Below are 8,095 nucleotides of genomic sequence, written 5' to 3'. Positions count from 1 at the left end.
GAAGAGCGTCCAGGCGCAGCGGTTCTCAACCTGTGGGTCGCGACCCCTTTGGCGGTCGAACGACCCTTTCACAGGGGTCGCCTAGGACCATCCTGCATATCAGATATTTACATGACGATCATAACAGTAGCAACATGACAGTTATGAAGTAGCAACGAAAATAATTTTGTGGTTGGGTCACAACATGAGGAACTGTATTTAAAGGGCCAGAAGGTTGAGAACCACTCCAGGGGAAATAACAGGGAAATTGGGAACGCCTTCAGGGCCCACGATTTAGGAATGGCTTCGCCATACCAGACAAACATGCACTTATAATACGTGCTGTGCCCTAAACTCCTCTGGGATAAATAACGCCCCTCATTTACTGAGCTCCTACTATTTGCCACATACTGTCTAAATCAGTCAGTAATGCACAGGCACTGTGGTTTGGTGGTTAAGTTGTGGACTTTGGGACCAGAAGGCTTGGGTCCAAATCCTGACTCCACTCCACTACCTGTGTGACCCTGATCTACTTACTTAACTTCTCTGGTGTTGCATTTTCTTATATTCGAAGCATGTAAAACTAGGTTATCTACAGTGTAGGTGACACTTAAACTAACCCACATAAAGCTGTTAAAACTAGGTTTAGCACATATTAAGCTTTCAATAAGTGCTTGCTTTTATGTGTTTGCTTCAGAAATAGCTGTGGGGCACCCTGGCCAGTTTGGCTCAGTGGGATAGAATGTGGGCCCGTAGACTGATTCTGGTCAAGGCCATGTTCTCCGGCCCTGGTCGGGGTGTGTGCTGGAGGCAACCAATTGATATGTCTTTCTCACATCAATGTTTCTCTCTGTCTCTCCCTCTCCTTTCCACTCTCTCTAAAAATCAATGGAAAAATATCCTTGGATGAGGATTAATAAAAAACAAGACAAAAAAACAGCCTGGCCGGCATGGCTCAGCGATTGAATGTCAACCTATGAACCAGGAGGTCATGGTTTGATTCCCGGTCAGGGCACATACATGCTGGGATTGCAGGCTTGATCCCCAGTAGGGGGTGTGCAGGAGGCAGTTGATCAATGATTCTCTCTCATCGTTGATGTTTCTATCTCTCTCTCCCTCTCCCTTCCTCTCTGAAATCAATAAAAATATCCTATATAATAAAAGCCTAATATGCAAATCGACCAAATGGTGGAACAACTGGTCCACCAACTGGAATGATGTGCACTGACCACCAGGGGGCAGACGCTCAATGCAGGAGCTGCCCCCAGCCTGCAGGCCCCAGGCCAGCCAAGGTGGACGCCAGTGGGGGCCCCCAATCACCCGGCTGGTTGTCCCACAGATCGGCCCTGATCACCGGCCAGGCCTTAGGGACCCTACCCATGCACGTATTTTGTGCACCGGGCCTCCAGTATTAAAAATAAAATAAAATGGGGGAGGGGGAACAGAGGAAGCACATCTTTAAACCAAGAATATAATAAAATGAAACGGAGCATTGTATTTATATGGGCCAGGCATTGTGCTAAGCACCCTGTCACCTGCCTGACATCATTTCCCAATGTTCTCTTTCTTACACACTCCTCCCAGACACACTTGGCCTCCTGGCTCTTCCACCCAGCACCAGCCCGCATTAGTCAGCTAATCTGCAAAACAACTTACCCCCAAATGTAATGATGGAAGAACAATAGCATTTATTATCTCACTAGAGGCCCAGTGCATGAAAATCGTACACGGGTAGGGCCCTAGGCCTGGCCAGCAATCAGGGCCAATCTGCGGGGCAACCAGTGGGGTGATTGGGTGGTCCCCATTGGCACCCGCCTTGGCCAGCCTGGCACTGCCCACTTGCCAGCCCTGCCCCCTGCTGCTGCCACCAGTTGCCTCCCTCTGTGAGGTGACTGGTGGAGCGATTGGGGGCCTCCGCTGGCACCTGCCTTGGCTGGCCTGGGGCCTGCGGGCTGGGGGAAGCTCCTGTATTGAGCATCTGCCCCCTAGTGGTCAGTGCACATCATAGTGACTGGTCGTTCCACCATTCGGTCTATTTGCATATTAGGCTTTTATTATATAGTATGGTTTCTGTAGGTCAGGAATTGAATACAGCTGCAGGCTTTCAGCTCAACTTAGACACAATCTATCACTAAGCTCAGGAGGTGGCTGCTGGCAGGATTCATTTCCTTGCTGGATGTCAGCAGGGAACTCCCTGGCATGTGGGCATCTCTGAGGCCAGCTGGCTTTATCAAAGCAAGAAAGCAAGCAGAGCCAGAGAGAGGGGCACAGAGGGAAGTCACTGTCTTTCATAACCTAATGTCAGAAGGGACAGTCCATCACTTTTGCTGTATTTCATTCCTTAGGATACGTCACTACATGCAGCCCATGCTCAGGGCGGGGTTACTTCAGGGCGTGAACACCAGGAGGCCGGAGGTTTGGGAGCCATCTTAGAATGGCTGCCTCCTGCCTCCTCCTGGCCTTTGTAGTTGCTCCTCCATCTGTCTGGAAGCTTCTTTCCCAGATCTCTGCATGGCTTCCTTCCTTTCCTCTCTGAGGCCTTTCCCGACCACCTTATTTGAATGGTAATATTCTCTGGGTAGGCTGAATAATGGTCCCCGGAGATCTGCAGGCACTGATCCCTGGACCCTGTGAATATCAGGCAGCAATACACAGGCACTGTGGTTTGGCAAAAGGGACTTTGCAGGTGTGATGACGCTAAGGATCCTGAGATATCCAGGTGCTCCCTAACTGTACAGTGTGACCCTGAAGCAAGACGCTACACTGCAGGCTTTGAAGATGGAGGAGGGGTCAGAGGCAATGAATGCAGTTCTAGAAGCTGGAAAAGGCCAGGGAACTGACCGATTCTTCCCAGAGATCCGGAGGGCGCGGAGCCCTGCCAACACCTTGATGTCAGCCCAGTGAGACTGAGTTTAGATTCCTGACCTTCAGAAGTGAAAATAAAAATGAGTGCTTTTTTTTATTATTGTTGATTTTTAGACAGGAAGGGAGAGGGAGAGCCAAGATCAGCCACCTCCTGCACGCCCCCTACTGGGGATCGAGGCTGGCAACGTGGGTATGTGCCCTGACTGGGAATCCAACCAGTTACCTCTCATTGCAAAGCTGAAAAATTTCTGTGGCCTAGTGACATCACAGCCACCTTAACGTTGTAGCTCATGCATTACTCACGTGTTTGTGGTGATGCTGGTGTAAACACACCCACTGTGCTCAGTCATATAAAAGTATAGCACAGTACATAATACTTGATAATGACAGTAAATGACTCTGGTACTGGTTTGTGTACTTATTATGTCATATTTTTTTAAATTTTAGAGTGTGCTCTTTCTAATTATAAAAAAAAGGTTTGCTGTAATACAGTATGCTGTGTTACACCAACAGCAGCCTCATACATCTCCTTTACCTTGTCTCTCTTTATTTGATTTTTTTAAAATATATTTTATTGATTTTTTTACAGAGAGGGAGAGGGATAGAAAGTTAGAAACATCGATGAGAGAGAAACATCGATCAGCTGCCTCCTGCACACTCCCACTGGGGATGTGCCCACAACCAAGGTACATGCCCTTGACCGGAATCGAACCTGGGACCCTTGAGTCTGCAGGCCGATGCTCTATCCACTGAGCCAAACTGGGTAGGGCCCCTTGTCTCTCTTTTTTAAAAATATGTTTTTATTGATTTTGAGAGAGAGAGGAAGGGAGAGGGATAGATAGAAACATTGATGAGAGAGAAACACTATTAATCAATTAATCAATCAAGCCTGCAACCTGGGCATGTGCCCTGACCGGGAGTTGAACCAGTGACCTCTTGATTCATGGGTCAACACTCAACCGCTGAACCACACCAGCCGGGCTACCTTGTCTCTTGATAGCATCATTTTCTTTTGTGCTTGATTTAATCTCATGTTTTGTACAGTAACAAGCTGTAGAGGCTTGCAGCCTCGCTGCAGTAGGCTAGATCAAATAGCCTAGGCATGTATGTAGTAGACTAGACCATCTAGGTTTCGGTTGTGATGTTTGCACAACAATGCAATTGCCTAATGTTGCCTTTCTCAGAAGGTATCCCAGTCGTTAACTGGTACAGAGAAAATGATGAGCTCTCAGGAATCCACCGCAAGTCCATGCAATTGGAATAGAAACCAAATCATTTATAGGTTGACTATTTTATTTTTAAACATTCTTTTTAAAAAAAATATATTTTATTGATTTTTTACAGAGAGGAAGGGAGAGAGATAGAGAGCTAGAAACAACGATGAGAGAGAAACATCGATCAGCTGCCTCCTGTACGCCCCCCCCACTGGGGATGTGCCCGCAACCCAGGTACATGCCCTTGACTGGAATCGAACCTGGGACCTTTCAGTCCGCAGGCCGACGCTCTAAGGTTGATAATTTTTTAAAAATATTTTTATTAATTTCAGAGAGGAAGGGAGAGGGAGAGATAGAAACATCAATGATGAGAGAGAATCATTGATTGGCTGCCTCCTGCACGCCCCCTACTGGGGATCGAGTCTGCAACCTGGGCATATGCCCTTGACCAGAATCGAACCCAGGACCCGTCAGTCCGCAGGCCGACGCTCTATCCACTGAGCCAAACCGGCTAGGGCTAGCTTGATTATTTTTTTAATGTAAGATGATGGATACATGGGAGATATTTTTTCATTAGTCTCTGCTTTCGTAGAATTTTGAAAAATTCCAGAAATTTTTAATATAAACAGTACACTAGTTCACTTCACATCTCAGTGCTTAAAAAATTAAACATCACAAATACAAATAACTCCCTCTGAGCAAGTTTTTCTGATCTCTTTCACTCTCAATGCATGTAGAGAGAACCACTATCCAGAATTTAGCGATTGTTTTTTTAAATATTTTATTGATTTTTTACAGAGAGGGAGAGGGATAGTTAGAAACATCAATGAGAGAGAAGCATCGATCAGCTGCCTCCAGCACCCCCCCCCCCCCCCCACAAGGGATGTGCCTGCAACCAAAGTACATGCCCTTGACCAGAATTGAACCTGGGACTCTTCAGTCCCCAGGCCGACACTCTATCCAGTGAGCCAAACGGGCCAGGGCCAGAATTTAACGATTTTTAAAAATATATATTTTATTGATTTTTTACAGAGAGGAAGGGAGAGGGATAATTAGAAACATCGATGAGAGAGAAACATTGATCAGCTGCCTCCTGCACACTCCCTACTGGGTATGTGCCCGAAACCAAGGTACATGCCCTTGACCAGAATTGAACCTGGGACCCTTGAGTCCGCAGGCCGACGCTCTATCCACTGAGCCAAACCGGTCAGGGCAGAATTTAACGATTTTTATTCTCTTCTTTAAGCTGGCTTCTACTGTTAAAATAATCACCTCATTCCACATTCTTTGTGATTTTTAAAAATTCAATTAATGTAAACGAAAATAAAACCAATGCACTCATTTCTGTTTATTAGGGACAATTTCAAGCAGACACCAAAGTTGAGAGAATAATATAAGAATGCTCCACATACACTAAGCTTCATCAGCATTTAACACAGGGCCAATCTCATCTGTCTACATCCCAGCCACTTCCCTTCCCACTGTAACCAGCACCCAAGTTTGGCTGCCTGCCGCCACAAAAACCAGACTCGTGAGACAAATGCTGGTGAAAAAGGAAAGAGGTTTATTCAAATGCCAGGTACCTGAGGTGATGGGGGACTGTTATCATAAAGCCCATCTCCCCATCTCAGTGCAGTCAGAGGTTTTTATAAGGAGAGAGAGGCAAAGAAGAACAAAGAAACCAAGGGGAGGCCATTGAAAATTCCCTACGTACAGGCCAGCACCACCCATTCCTGTAAGGAATCTCAAAACCAGTCAAGTGATGGTCTGGTACGTGTTATCCTGGTCTCTGTCATCCTGGTTTTTTTTTTTAATTTTTTTTTCTTTTTTTTTTTTTCTTTTAATCTTTATTGTTCAGATTATTACATTTGTTCCTCTTTTTCCCCCCATAACTCCCCTCCTTCCAGCTCCCACCCCACCCTCCACCCTCACTCCCCACCCACTGAGTTCATCCATGGGTGCATGATTTTTGTCCAGTCTCTTCCCGAATCTCCCATTCCCCTTTCCCCCCCAAGAATAGTCAGTCCATTCCCTTTCTATGTCCCTGATTCATTATAGTCACCAGTTCATTCTGTACATCAGGTTATTTATTCACTTGATTCTTAGATTCATTTGTTGATAGATGCATATTTGTTGTTCATAATTTGTATCTTTACCTTTTTCTTCTTCTTCCCCTTCTTAAAGGATACCTTTCAGCATTTCATATAATACTGGTTTGGCGGTGATGAACTCCTTTAGTTTTTCCTTATCTGTGAAGCTCTTTATCTGACCTTCAATTCTGAATGATAGCTTTGCTGGATAAAGTAATCTTGGTTGTAGGTTCTTGGTATTCAGCACTTTGAATATTTCTTGCCATTCCCTTCTGGCCTGCAAAGTTTCTGTTGAGAAATCAGCTGACAGTCGTATGGGTACTCCCTTGTAGGTAATTGAGCCTCTTTCTCTTGCTGCTTTTAAGATTTTCTCTTTGTCTTTTGCTCTTGGCATTTTAATGATGATGTGTCTTGGTGTGGTCCTCTTTGGATTCCTTTTGTTTGGGGTTCTCTGCGCTTCTTGGACCTGTAAGTCCATTTCTTTCTCCAGGTGGGGGAAGTTTTCTGCCATTATTTCTTGAAATAGGTTTTCAATATCTTGCTGTCTCTCATCTTCTGGGACTCCAATGACTCTGATATTAGTCCGCTTAAAGCTGTCCCAGAGGCTCCTTACACTATCTTCACACTTTCGGATTCTTTTTTCATTATGCTTTTCCAATTGGGTGTTTTTTGTCGAATCTTTGGTTTGATTCTTGCACTCCTCTGGTCTGCTATTGGGTATAATATTCTTTATTTCAGTCCGTGTATGCTTACTTTCTAATTTCTTTATCGTAGCATCGAGGGTCTCATTAGTTTTCGTGAGGCTCTGCACGAATTTATGGCAAGCCCTCAAAATTGCGATTCTTAGCTCCATATCCTCCATTTCTGTCATGTTTTTTTGTCTCCGCATCTTTTATGCTTTCTTGGTGCACCCCCTTGTGGTCTCTGTGCGCAGTCTTGTTCTAGCGAAGCCTTAATTGTTGTAGTTAACACTAGAGGGATTTGACCACCCGGCCGACTGGCAGTGGAAATCAGCTGTGGGAAAACTTCAGTCCTCAGGGGAGGTGCTAGTCCAGCCCTTGCCTGAGGCAGTCGGCAAATGGTTGTGCGCAGGGTTTGGGCGGGGCGGGCTCAACAGGGCGGGGGGGGGGAGGGAGCAGCTATGGCCGCTCTCAGTCTGTCCCCAGGGGCTCTGCCTCTCTGTCCCAGCAATCGCTGCAAACCTCGGAGGGGCCGTAGCCAGACAGTCCCGCTTCTCCCGTTTGAGTCTGGGTTCCTAGAGACTCGCCCGGATCTGTAGCCCAGAGTCTGAGATTCGCTCCTGATTGAAAACGACAACCGCGCCCTCAGCCACCAGCCCGCTTTGCGCGCGCACCCTCACCACCGCACCGCCGTACCTTTAAATTTTCCACACTGCGCCTCCTCTGTGCTTCGGAATGCTGTTGTTTTTGCTTCTAGTTGAAGAGACTCTCCTCAGCCAGCCTTCCCGTGGTTCTGGTTGATGTCTGCTCCGACTTTTAGTTGTATTTTTGAAGTGGTTGTCCACGGCGGGCAGTCTCCGGTGTTTACCTATGCCGCCATCTTCGATTCTCCCCATCCTGGTTTTATGTCATCCTTGTCCTATGGTTGAAGGTCAGCAAATTTCCCAGAACTGAGATGACTAAAGGTCAGAGTCCGTATCTTCTGAAATTAATTCCTAAGATTCTTATACAAACATGCTGTTTTTCACCCTAACCGGTTTGGCTCAGTGGATAGAGCGTCAGCCTGCGGACTCAAGGGTCCCAGGTTCGATTCCGGTCAAGGGCATGTACCTTGGTTGCAGGCACATCCCCAGTAGGGGGTGTGCAGGAGGCAGCTGATCGATGCTTCTCTCTCATTGATGTTTCTGACTCTCTATCCCCCTCCCTTCCTCTCTGTAAAAAATCAATAAAATATATTTAAAAAAAACAAAACATAAATAAAAAATAA

Source organism: Myotis yumanensis, unplaced genomic scaffold (assembly GCF_028538775.1).
Source record: "Myotis yumanensis isolate MYYU_CA2020_CCGP unplaced genomic scaffold, mMyoYum1.0.hap1 SCAF_23, whole genome shotgun sequence".
In the NCBI taxonomy this organism is placed as follows: Eukaryota; Metazoa; Chordata; class Mammalia; order Chiroptera; family Vespertilionidae; genus Myotis; species Myotis yumanensis.
This window is presented reverse-complemented; position numbering follows the sequence as displayed.